At 36.9% G+C, this 14,036-nt stretch overlaps 1 long non-coding RNA gene across 1 annotated transcript; it reads left to right on the forward strand.

The window, feature by feature from the left end:
* The first annotated feature begins 1,843 nt into the window (after nucleotides 1–1,843).
* On the forward strand, nucleotides 1,844–12,097 carry LOC116421758. The gene is made up of 3 exons (XR_004232271.1): nucleotides 1,844–2,075; nucleotides 8,009–8,227; nucleotides 11,288–12,097. It is a non-coding gene; the product is annotated as an uncharacterized LOC116421758 (long non-coding RNA).
* The last annotated feature ends 1,939 nt before the right edge of the window (nucleotides 12,098–14,036 follow it).

Raw genomic sequence — 14,036 nt, forward strand, 5'->3', positions numbered from 1 at the left:
ATGCAAAATAAATTAAAAGATGTTAAATGCAGGGAAATTAGGAAGAGAGGGAGGAATTTCCCTAAAGGGAGGAGGGGATGCAGGGAATGTTTTCTGAAAACAGTGTTTGAACTGTCCCTGAAAAGAAACAAAGAATTCTATGAGGCAAAAGTGCTAAGAAATACCAGAGAAGGTATGAGGGACAATCAGGGCACATTCTGGACGCAAGAGATGGGCTACATAGTGTGAGAAACAGAGAAAAGGTCAGTTTGGCTGGACTAAGGAATGAAGGAAGGGGAATATCATAAGGAAGCTAGAAAAATAGATTTCAGCCTTTTGGAAAGGGCTTGAAACGTCAAACAGAAGAATTGCTATTTTTTCCCCAAGAGCAACAGGAAAACATTGAATCCTTTACAGTAGGTGAGTAACTTGGTCAAATCTGCACTTCAGAAAAATCAGCAGTGAATTAGCATCTTTCCATTTATCTCCTCTGAGAACTTTCTGTTAGAGAATGTCTCAATCTTAGAAATCTCTGACTACTCTCTATAGATTTCATTTTCAGACTTTTATGAGAGATACTTAATGCAAAGGTTTTTCTAGTCCTTATCTTTCCTTCTAATTCTAGATGTTTTATTTTATTTATGTAAACGCTTTACATCTTTATGTAATCAGTTATCTACTTTATCTTTTATTATTTCCTTTATATTTTGCCTTGATAAAAATTTTCCTCCTCCGATCAACCATTAAACAATTCTTAAGAAAGTAGTATGTGCAAAGCACTATAGTAGGTATCAAGAATATAAATAGAAAAGTGAACTCAATTCTTGACTGTGAAATATATTACTTTGTAATCTTTATTTTATGGCAGCATTTGTTATATACCTAGATTATTTGTCAATTTATAATTTATTTTCGTATATGTTATTAGATTTTTGGTCTGATCTCATTTTCGATCAAACTGCTATCAATTTTCCCAGTAATTTTTGTTAATCAAGAATTTCTTCACCATTCTTTAGGTTTATTAAACATCAGACTATTTTATTTCTTTACTTCTAAACTTTGATTATTCCATTGATTTGTTTCACTAGTGTTTTTTTTCATAGTTCCAGAAAATTTTACGTAACTGTGGCTTTATCATACAATATAAATCTGGCAGTGTCAGTTCCCTTTTTCTTTCTCCTTCCCCCTCCCCTCCATGTACCTTGATATTATTGATCTTTTCCCCCTCAATATGAGTTTGGTTTGTTTTATTTTATTTTTAGTATTATAATTCATTAAATTGGTATCGTTAAATCTGGAGCTTAATTTGGGCACATTATAATGTTAGGCTGGTGATTTTGAGACCACCATGACACTTTCCCCTTAGGAAAACTGTGATTTTTAGAATATATGCATGGAAGCCATTATTATAAGATTAGGCCTCATGATCTCCTCTTAAGAATGACTGCAAGCTTAGAGAACATACTTATGGAAAAGTGTTGATAAGTCTAAACATTACTCTACCAATTATTTAGAACATCCTTTATTTCTATTAAACTGACTTATTGCTGTGCTTATATAAATTCTGTGTATATCTTTATAAATCCCTAGCTATTTAATACATTTTGATATTTTAAATATTGTTTTCCTTTCTATTAATTTGTTCCTGGTTTTTCTTATCTGGAAATATTGCTGATTAGGAGAAAGTATTTTAGGGAGTGAGCAGTATCCTGTTTCTTTGGTGAAGTTTTTGTTGTTGATTCTCTTGTGTTTTCTAAGTAAATTTCTAAGTAATTATATCATCTGAAAATAAAGCATTTTAGGCTTTTATTTGCAATGTTTGTTCCTTTAATTTCTTTTTCTTATTTTCTTGGTGTAGGTCACTTTTCTAGAACTACAGTGAAATAATAATAGTAATTTTAAATGTTTTTTTACCTACTAAGTGCAAAGCACATTCTAAATGGAGACTGACAACTTTAAGAAGATTCCTGGAGAATGTATTGTAGATGAATAATGATATTCAAATGTACCCTAACTCTACCTCTGGTGGAAAGGATCATTTAGAACAATCTACCTGGAAAGACCTGAAACCAAGTCTGGGAGTAGCTGTGCCAAAAGTAAGAATACCTATTGACAGCATTAACTTTCATCCTCTCCTCCAAAAGAACTGCTCAATTCCCAAGCCCTAGGTACAACAATTTTTGTGATTTTGTTATAAGTGTATATGGAATAAGTAAGAGTATGTTGGGAAGAGTATCTTTCCTGTGAGCCTTAGGGGCTACAGAGAACTTGTAGCTGAATATAGCACTCAGATAAAGGAGATAGTAGTCTCACTATGTTCTTCTCTGATTACACTATGTCTGGAGTATTATGTTGAATTTTAGGTGCCAAATTTTATGAATATTTATAAACTGAGATTTTTCCAGGATCTAACTGATCAAAGTGATAAGGAGTCTGAAAATGGTCAGAGAAGCTGAAAATCTTCATCGCATAAAAGAGATGTTTTAGTAAGGACAGGATTGTTTAACAGCAATTCAGTCATGTATATTTGGGGTTTCTTGGCAAAGCTATCCCCATTATGGGGATGGTTTGCTTTCCAGCTCATTTTATAGATGAAGAAACTGAGCCAAATTGAATTAAGTGACTTGTCCAGGATCACACAAATAGTAAATGTCTAAAAGCCAGGAAAATGAGTCTTTCTGATTCCAGTCTACTGAGTCACCTAGCTGCTCCGAGGACAGAATATATGTCTTTAAATACATGAAAGGCTGCCATGCAAAAGAATAGTCTTATTCTTCATAATTTCAGAGAAAGCAGAGGTAGAAATAATAGTATAAGTGACAAGGAGGCAAAATTTCATTTAAAGAACTTTCTAATTATAAAAGGGGGTCCAAAAATGGAATAGATCCCCTCCCCTCCCACCAAGGAAGAGTTCAAGTAGAGACATAGCGGCCATAAAATAGAACTATTAAAGAATTTGTTTTCTGTAATTGTTGGGCAAAGATTCTAGAACTGTGCAGATCACATGGCAGATCTGAATCCTGACATAGGATAGGTCCACAGATTGTCATAATATCATAGAATTTATAGCTGGAAGGATCATTATTCCAAAGAAAGGAGAAACTAATGACAAGGGGAGTGGGGAAGTGACCCAAGCATTAAGCAATGCTCTGTGGGATTGAAATGATCAACTATAACTGAGATTAGGCCGGAGAAGTGGGAAGGAGATGGGGCTCAGAAATGTGCTCTTATTGTAGGTTGCAGAAAGCTTGAGCACAGCTCATTCATCTCTGAAGTATGTTCCCTCAAACAGGAGCCAAAACCCAGCAGTTTCTGGACCAATTCATAAGCTTAGCAAGGGGGCATTTTCACATACCAGTAGACCTTTATTCTACTCATACAATCATGTGGGTTGGGCTGGGAAGAGACATTTGGCTATCACCTGATCTGCCAAATACCTTTTCCTCAGCAACTTGCATTTAAATTCTGAGTCTCCCAATTTTATTTTACAAAAGGATAACTCCCAGCATTCAGCCTGACTGGGCACCCTAGCAGCTCAAACTTTTCCCAAGTCCCTCAGTCTTGCAGGCCTAACCAAGGGTAGCTGCAAGACCCTGGAAAAGTAATTGAACTTTTCTGAGCCTCAGTTACCACATCTGTCCAAAGAGGATAACATCCCTGTCTTTGCCTTCTACAGGAGTTGGGGAGGAGAGGATAAAGGGCCAGCTCAAACTATCCTTAGCTCCTGGTGCTGAGCCCTCGGGGTACTATTTCTCAAGCAAATCTTTTTACCAAATATCTGAATTATAGCTCTTTCTTCCACCCCTTGCATTTGTTCTCTTACACACATAGAATCTTCATTCTTTTGACTTGTTTTGCCACAAGCTTTTTTGTCTTCTATCTCAGATAAAAACATCATACTATAAATGCACATAACATGTAATATGTGTGCATATGCATATATCTACATGTATGTATGCATGCATGCATATATACCTATATACATAAAGATGCTATTTTCTTTCTTTTTTTATTATACTTTTTATTTACAAGATATATGCATGGGTAATTTTTCAGCATTGACAATTGCAAATCCTTTTGTTCCAATTTTTCTCCTCCTTCCGCCCACCCCTTCCCCCAGATGGCAGGTTGACCAATACATGTTAAATGTGTTAAAGTATAAATTAAATACAATATATGTATACATGTCCAAACAGTTATTTTGCTGTACAAAAAGAATCGGACTTTGAAATAGTGTACAATTAGCCTGTGAAGGAAATAAAAAATGCAAGTGGACAAAAATAGAGGGATTGGGAATTCTACGTAGTGGTTCATAGTAGGATGGTATATTGATATGTGTTCCTACAAAACATTCCAAATAATTAGCAGGAAAGAAGAAATGTAGTCCTTCAAACTATAGCCCTTCTGGGCCAGGTGACTTGAATTCCTCAAGGGTCACTAAGTATCCTTATTTCCTCTTATTTTAAGTATCATTTCTGTTAGTCAGTTTTGTTCTGTCAGTTCTACTGCAGAGGGATAAAGAAAACAGAAGCCATACAGTTTACAAGTTTAAAAGTATTGTCTTCTTTCTTTTCCCAAATATCACAGTCTTGTCCACTCTAAGCAGTTCTATCCCTTTTTTAAAATCCCCTTTCTCCCCCTCCCATATAGCTAAAAGAAATGCATACTTTTTGTTATCGATAGCTTTGCACTATATTTACATGACCTTTCCATGCCCTTATGTTCTTACTTTATTTTCTACTCTTGCTTCTGTCTTCTATATGTAAAACTTTGTAAAACTTAAGTTTGGTGATGGGTTACCAGGAGATATCATTATCTTCACACTCACCTCTTTTTTTCCTCATTGAAGTTGTTCCCAATGTGAAAATGCTTTGCATGACTGCACATATAGAATCTGTATCAAAATGTTTGCTTTCTCAAAGAGAGGATAGGGGAAGGGGGGAATTTGGAACTCAGAATTATAAAAAAAACAAATGTTAAAAATTGTTTTTACATGCAATTGAGAAGAAAATAAAATAAAAATATTCTTTGGGAAAAAAGGGGGGGATCTCAAAAGGCAGCTAGATGGTGCTATAATAGATAGGGTGCAGGCTCTGGAGTCTGTAGGACCTGAGTTTAAATACAGCCTCAGACACTTACTAGCTGTGTGACCCTGATTAAATCAATTAATCCTAATTGTTGGAAGGAAGGAAGGAAGGAAGGAAGGAAGGAAGGAAGGAAGGAAGGAAGGAAGGAAGGAAGGAAGGAAGGAAGGAAGGAAGAGATGGGAAGAGAGAAAGAAGAAGAAAAAAAAAAGAAGGAAGAAGAAGAAGAAGAAGAAGAAGAAGAAGAAGAAGAAGAAGAAGAAGAAGAAGAAGAAGAAGAAGAAGAAGAAGAAGAAGAAGAGAAAAGAGAAGAAAATTAATTCCAAGCATCCAAACCTAAGCAAAATCAAGCATCCAAACTTGCACCCTAAGTTGTAAGTGTTTTGTTACCCCAAAGATAGAGTGCTGAATTTCAATGAACAGTCTTTGGCCCTCTTCCCAAATTTTGAGTAGGCAAGAGTTAAGGAGCAGGGACTTAGGCCCTTCGGTCCTCCCCCCAAACTTTGCCTTACTAAGACCTCTCTCTCTCTGGAGTGGCAGTGCCTGCACCCCACAGCAGCCCTCACAGCCCCTTTTCTGGGGAACTCCAGGAAACCTTTTTGGCAACTCTCTTAAGCATTTACTTCCATGTTATGGTGATGAATCTGTTACCTCATTGATGTGGACATTCTCTCTTCACTCCTCCTCATCCTAGGAAATTCTTGTCCAAGGCCTTTAATAAATCATCTATAAAGAATCTACCAATATTGTGGAGCCCTCCTCTGCCTCTTCTAAGATAAAGCCCAGGGCAGTCCTTGAGCTGTCCATCTAAATATACCCAACAAAATATGGTAGCTATTCTGTAGATTATACTTTTATGTTTGCTGTTGTTTTGTTTTGTTTTTAATTCACCCACTCACAGCATAGTTTTGTGGTGAAAAAAGTACTAGAAGAAAGAGTCAGTAAGATCTGAGTTCAGGTTTTGCTGCTGACACTTTACTAGTTGTGTTGTCATGGACAAGTCACTTCTATCCTACTTGAGCCTCAGTTTCCTCCCTGTAAAATCGGGATAAAACTGCCTGTAGCAGTAGCTCAACAGTATAGGTTTCTCTAATGGGATCAGGTATGTAAAGTTCTTTGAAAACCTTGAAGTGTTATATAAAGGTCAGTTATAATAGCAATTATTATATTGATATTATAACATGATGATTATATTTTCATACATCTATAATAATTATTTATTAATAACATTAATTATATCAGACCCAGAAAGACTGAAGTATTAATTCTGAGACCTGATCAAGATGTGTGTGGAAATTTCCTATTTCATTATCCCTGCCCTGGTTTTATACAGCAGTGGTTGCTATTGCGAAGGCAGATGGGTGGCTCGGTGGATAGAGCTCTGGGCCTGGAATCAAGAGGATCTGCCTTCGGATCACTGGTGATGGACTGTGGCCTGCTTTACCCACCAGGCCTCTCTCCATTATCCTTTGGATAACTTGCAGTTGGGAATGTGATGTTCCACAATTCCCATCACCCCAAAAATGTCGGAATTAAAGGGAAGGCCACAAAAGGAGGGGATCCTTGAAAGGGTTGCTTAACTTCTCAAATTGTTCATCTTGAAACAACGCATACCGCTTCTCCATTTAATCCTTCTATCAAATGGCCAACTCCAGGGGCTCAGGGATAGGACCTCGCATACACACTCATACTTACCACATACAAAGATCATGGATTTAAAGTTAAAAGTGATCTTAGATGTCATCTAGTACAACCCTTTTTCTGACAAAGGAAACTGAGACCCAGAGAAACTAAATGACTTTTCCAAAGTCACATTGATGACAATTGCAGCAAATAGTCTTTGATAATTTGTTATTGAAAGGTAGCTAGGTAATGGACAGAGCACTAGACCTAGAGACAAGAAGATCTGAGTTCAAATTCTGCCTAATACACTGTATTAGTTGTGGGAGCCTGGGCAAGCCATTTAATCTCCACCTACCTCAGTTTTCTTATCTGTAAGATGGGGATAATAATAGCACTTACCTCCCAGAATTATCATAAGGATAAAATGAAATAACATCTGTAAAGTACTTTGCAAACCTGAAAGAGCCATATAAATATTAGTGATTGTTTTTAATCATTGTTGACAATAAAGCATGCCAGAAGCTTCAGGAATATCATTTAAGTCAGTGGAATCTCATTGGGAAAGATATCCAACCCCTTCTGTCCTTCTCATACTTTGTTCAGATTTCTCTTAATGCAAATGTCATGTGCTACTTCATTCTATAGCTATTTGTGTATCTCATTCCTTTATTAGAGTGTGAGATGCCTGAAGGAAGGCACTAAGTCTTATCTAAACTTATTTCCTCTGAAGTATAGTGAACAAGTTGGAAAAGGAAATGAGCTTGTTATATAGGTAGTATTATGACCCCCATTTTACAGTTGAGGAAACTGAGGCAGAAGGAAACTAAATGACTTTCCAGGGTCACACAGCTACTGTCTGAGAGAGGGTATGTAATCAGATTTCACTGCTCCACCAGCTGTCATAAGTGTAGTAACAGTGAGCACTTAAGGGGTGTTTGCTGAATTAAATTGTTGTGGGAGGGAGGAAGAAGAAGGAAAGAGAGGGGAGTTTGAATTGAAGTCCTGAGACTTTAAAGACTCTTGTTTTTCCTACTTTAAATAACAGTGTTTATAGTTGAACAATTCTGTTTTTGTATGTAGCAGGAGGGCAAGAATTGATTAAACATGGGAGAAAAATTACTGGTCCTAGATTATTCAGCCACTCTGATCGTATATGCTGTATATATATGTTCTCCCTCAAGAGGGCAGTGGCCTTATTATTTCAGACAGAAATTCAGAACATTTAAAGATTTCTTTCTGATCCTATTTTCTCTGTTCCCTGCAGCACACCTGTCAGTCTTTAATTGTTTTGAAGACCCAATATTTCCGCTTGTGCCCAACAGGATCATGTCACCCAGAATGGACCAGAGGCAAGAGGTTGGAGCTGGAAGCTGGGACTGGGGACCAGGACAGGGGAGCCCAGAAGAAGCCTCTCCATCTTGGGTGCCTCTGAAGCATGAAGCAAAGACCTTCATTGGAACGGGTGCAAGGAGAGTTCATCTGGAGTCACTTTGGAGCCCGGGGGCACCTGGCAACGGAGACCCAAGACGGGGCCCCAAGAGGTGCAAATGGCTTCTTCTTGGGGACCCTGGGGACTCATTCCACCTCTTACCAAGCTTCTGGCTCCCTGGGGACCACGGCTGAGGGAGCCACCATGGGGGAGGAGTTTTCCAGAGCAGGTTTGAGGAGACAGGTGGTGTCCCCTGGGACAGTTAAAGGACCGTGAGGAGGAAAGTTGGCAACTGTTCTGGTTGGGAGGCCACCCCACCCAGGGACAAAGGCAATTCCCCAGTTGTTTCCCAGTGAGGGACAAGAATAAGGTTCTGATACTTAACTACTTGGGTGACTAAGGGATCTGGGCTCAACAAAGGGCTTCTAAGATCCCTTCCAGTTCCACATTTATGAACCTATGATCTCATGAGTGAGATGAGCAGAAGCAGGAAAGAGCTTGGATTCCCTTTATTCTGACAAAGTAGTAGGGCAGCCTCTCCCCATACAGCCTGCAAATGGTCACTCTTCAGCAGGCAGGAGCCAGACCCAGGAGAGTGAGATCTTCCTATTCCCTCCAAGATTCCCTTTCCCTAAGCAAACTCCTACAGTCCCTCAAACTCAGAGTCCAATTCTAGTCACTCTGGCTGACTCTCTAGAGCAGAAATCTTCAGTTGCCAGAAAAAAACTTGCAAAATGCTTTTTTTTTTTTTTTTTTTTTTTGCCTCCCTCTTCTCTCTACCCCCCATCGCAAGCCAGGATAATACCTACTTCCCTTCCTCTGGGATTATCCAAAGGACAAAGCAAAAAAGTCCATGGAAAGGTTTCTGATTCCAGCTGGAGAACCTACCTCCTTCTTCTTTCCAGAAAAAGTCTAGAGGGTTTCTCCGTTAAAAATAGCTCCTATATTTGCTTGAAATCCTAGGGTCCCAGAGGGTAGCTAAGAAGTCATTCTGGCCTAGCTCTTAACTTCCTTACATAGGAATAGCCAAACTATGCAGAACAGAGTTACTGATCATCTTGTTTGTTTTCTAATGGCCAAAAAATGTTTTTCCTTATGTTCAAACTTTCTCCTGTTTTAATATAAGATCATCTCCTCTTGTTCAATCTTTCAGTTTGCCATGACACATGAAGAAAACATTTCACCTTGGATGGGTCTTCTTGAATAATAAATTTTCATTTTAAAAATCCTAGGAAAATTATTTATTATATGGAATGGCTTTAGAGTAGGAAGGGATATTAAGGAAAATTTGGGCCAGATAAAAACAAAAGCAATTAGTAAAATTTTATACATTTCTCTATATAAATTTTATGTATATAATATATAATTTTAATATATTTTATATTTTAATAAACTACTAAATCAAGAACATGAAAATCACCTGAAGTATTCTCTTACACTCATTAAATAGGCAAAGATAATTTAAGACAACAAAATTCAATTTAGGTAGGGGCTGTGGAGGGGAAAAAAAAAGTTCCCTGTTACATGGCTGGCAGATCTGTGAATGGAGGGAACATTTTGGAAAATGTTTGGCAAATTTGGCAAAATATACAACAATTTGGCTACAAAACTATTCATGCCCTTTAACCCAGTGATCCTACAAAAGCTATTATTTTAATACTTTAAAAATCTGTAATTTTACCGAGGTCTGTCCTCTGTCCACTAATGTAGATCATGCATGATTCCTCTACAAATGTTTAAAATAACGATAATAGTTAACACTTGTAAAGTATTTTAAGGCTTGCAAAACACTTTTCAGATATTGTATCATTTGGTTCTTATAACAGCTGAAGGATATAAGTGCTATTATTATACCTATGTAACAAATGAGACAGCTAAAAATTGTAACTTGCCCAGAGTCACACAACCAATTAGTAAATGTCTGAGGCTGGATTTGAATTCAGGTCTTCTTGACTACATCTAGTTCACAATGCCATCTTATTGACTTAGTTGTTAGATGATCATCTTGGTTATAAAAATTCAACACTTTGGCAAAACCGAGTGATGAGCCCTTCAGAACCTGCCTAATCTGGTGCAGAGTCCATAGGCAAATTATTTCCATCCTGGTAGAACTACTAGGGCTTATCTTCTACTGCCTTCATATCACCTCCAGGATATAATAAGGAATTGAAGGAGGACATTAATCAAAGAAGAATGCTATTAAAAGAGAGACTTTTTTTTCCCTTTTTGATCTGATTCTTCTTGTGCAGCAAGATAATTGTATAAATATATATGCCTATATTGGATTTACATATATTTTTACCATGTTTAACATATATTGCATTATTTGCTATCTAGGAGAGGAGGTGGGGATAAGGAGGAAATTGGAACACAAGGTTTTGCAAGAGCCAATGTGAAAAATTATCCTTGCATATGTTTTGAAAACAAAAAGCTTTAATAAAAAAGGAAATTCCAAAAAAAAGAAAAAGAGATACCTATCTATTCAATAATATTTATGGCAATTAAAAAACTCATATGTACAATTTATTGTGATGAATAAATTGTGACATAAAAATGTAATGGGGTTATTATGCCATGAGAAAAGACATATGAAGAAATATGATAATATTTATGTAAAGTGATGTTGAATGAAGAATTAGTCAGGATTACAATAACAATATATATCATGGCATTTAATATGTTTAAAAATAACAGAAGCAACAATAAGCAAAATACACCAAAAAAAACGAGATGAAGGGGACATGGAATCAAAGAAGACAATATAGTTGCTCTAGAGAGACCAGGTTGTGATTTGCTTCCAGAAAATGGTGGGACAAAGATAGCCAGTCTTTGTAGTCTTCTCTAACCAGCCCAGCCTTTGTAATTTGCATGGAACACAAGAGCACCATGGGAGAGTTTGAGAGCATTTTCCTCACCACAGTATCACTGGATTACTTTTCAGTCGAAAGAAGTAGAACCCTGGGAATAGTTGCCCCAGCCAGAGTGGATATAATTTTAAAAAAACAAAAAACAAATAGGTTCTAACCATAACAGATGAAGAGTTGAACTGAGGAAGTCAGAGGATAGAAGAGTTCAAAAAACCTAAATATCTGTGACTTTCCAAGGGGCAGTCATTTTTAGGGAAAGTAGCTCATAGGCATTTGCTGGAATAATTGTGGCCTCTTTCCTGTAGAGAAAAAGCTTAAGAGCCTAACCACAGCACTCTCCTTATGCATGGTGGACAGAATAGCAGGGGACCTTGAAGACAGCTTGATAACTGAAGAACATCTGGAGCCACAGAGAGCGGTACCCCTCAGGAAGCAGATCCAGCAGAGAGCAGTGTGATCACAAAACTACATGACATCAGCAGTTCTGTAGCATTGGAGACATGGGTTACCCCTCTATGTGTATACCCTGGCCACATGGTTACCCTGAGTGTACCCGTACCCAGGTATCCTGATCACATATGTTTCCCAAGTGTGAATCCTGTGAATCCTTCCTTTAAGTGAATCCCATGCATGGCCCCTGTTCCCACTAAAGATATGTGTATTTGTAAGAGAACTCTAGGTTTCTGAGGAAAATGTTCCATTGTTTTTAATATTACTATGCTATTTCATATGCCTATTTTCCCAATTATATAAAATTTTTGTGAGAATAAAATATATACATTTATCGAGGATGACTATATTAGGAAGAATAGACAGGCTTTCCAAACCAATATTCCATAGTATACCACATCCTAATGATCACACAGATGAGTAAAGATGTAGAAAACCCAAGAATCAATCTACTGTTAATCAACTAAGCAAGAAAGCAGATACCAGTTTAACACTTACTATGTGCCAAGCACGGTGTTAGTGAGCTAGGAAAATAAAAATGGTCTCTGCCCTCAAGGGGCTTACATTCTAATGGAGAGAGACAACATATAAAGTGTATATCTGTGCAAAGTTGTTACAAGACAGGGTAGCTAGGTGGTGCAGTGGATGGAGCACCAGCCCTTAAGTCAGGAGGACCTGAGTTCAAATTTGACCTCAAATAGTTAACACTTCCTAGCTGTGTGACCCTGGGCAAGTCCTGTAACCCCAATTGCCTCAGCAAAAAACAAACAAACAAACAAAAACGAGTTATTACAAGGCACAAAAAGTTGGGACAGGGGAAGGTCTCAGGGAGAAGGTGTTACTTAAGCTGAGTCTTGAGCCAGTGGAATTTGTTGAATATGACTGACAGTCATATTTGCCTTTTAGGAAAAGCATTCTTGCTTTGGTTTGGGGGATTCATTGGAGTTCAGAGAGACTTGAGGCAAAAATATCAAGAGGCTTTTGCAATATTCTGGGTGAGATGTGATGACTACCTGAATTAAGACAGTGACTGTGAATGGAGAGAAGTGGAGATGTCGGAGAGTTAGAAACAAAGATTTGGCAATTAGTTTCCATATGTAGGATGAGTGAACATGAGGAGTAGAGAATAATATCAAGCTTTTAAATTTGGGTGACCGGAAGGACAGTGATAGAAAAGTAACAATTCATAAGATTTATTGCCTTAGAGAGAAAGATCCTGAGTTCAGCTTGGAATGTGTTGAGTTTGAGGTGCCTAGTTCCAAATATCCAATAGGCATTTAGCATTTAAGGAAATGGAGGAAGAGGAAAGATACTAAGGTTGGATGTACAGATATGGGAGTCATCTGTATAGAGGTGATAATTAAACCCATGGAGCTGATGATAAACCCAAGAAAGAAAGAAAAAAAAGAGGAAAAAGGAGAGATTCTTGGACTATAGCACACACACACACACACACATTAGTGTGCATGACATGGATAAAGATCCAACAACACCAATTATGAAGGAGCAGATAGACAGAATTTTATCAATATTATATAGAAATGCTATTGATTTTTGAGGTCTATTTTGCAGCTCACAACTTTGCAGAAATTATTGTCACAATTAGTATTTTAGATGATTTTCTAAGTAAACCATCCTATTTTCTATCCATATATTTTTTAATTATCCTATTGTCAGTAAGCATAGTTTTTTTTTTCTGCTTTACCTCTTTATGTCTGTAATTTTGTTCTTTTGCCTTATTTTTATTGCTAGTATTTCTAGAATCATATAAAACAATAATGAAGAAAATGGGCATCTATCTTTGCTCTTACATTTATTGGTGAAGGTTTTAGTGTATCACCATTGCATATAATGTTTGATGTTGGTTTTAGATTTATACTTTTTAATTTTTAATTTTAATTTTCATTGATGTTTTCTGTTTCTTATATTACCATAGTATGCTATGATTTCCTTTTCTTCTCCTTCCTTAAAAGTCATCCTATATGAACAAATAGTGGGGAGGGAAGGATTAAGAGGGGAAAAAACTGATGGATATATTAAGGAAGTCCAAAAATCATGTGCCCTATGTAATAACTGTGGACCTCCCATCTCCATGAAGGGATAGGTCTTCTTATATATCTTCATTCAAGTCACATTTAATCTTTATAATTTTGTTACATTTACTTTTTTTTTTTTGGTGTGTTGTTCTTTCTATTTTCACTTTTAGTTACTCTGTATAATATTATCTTGGTTTTCCTTATTTCACTCTGCATTAGCTCATATAAATCTTTTCATGATTTTCTATATTCATCACATACATAATTTCTTGCAACACAGTAGTATTCAATTAAATTCATGTACCTCAGTTTGCTTAGACATTCCCCAATAGTTGGGCATCTACTTTGTTTCTAATTCTTAGCTATCACAAAATGCTGCTGTAAATAATTTGGAGTATATAGAAACTTTTTTCTTGATGACTTCCTTTGAGTAAAGTAAAATAATAGATACATTGATCAAAGAATATGGGTATTTTAGTTACTTTATTTCTGTAATTCCAAACTGCTTTCCAAAATGGTTGTATCATTTCACTGCTCCACCAACAATGTATTAGTGTACCTTAGGTAA

The sequence above is a fragment of the Sarcophilus harrisii genome, chromosome 2, assembly GCF_902635505.1.
Source record: "Sarcophilus harrisii chromosome 2, mSarHar1.11, whole genome shotgun sequence".
Lineage (NCBI taxonomy): Eukaryota > Metazoa > Chordata > Mammalia > Dasyuromorphia > Dasyuridae > Sarcophilus > Sarcophilus harrisii.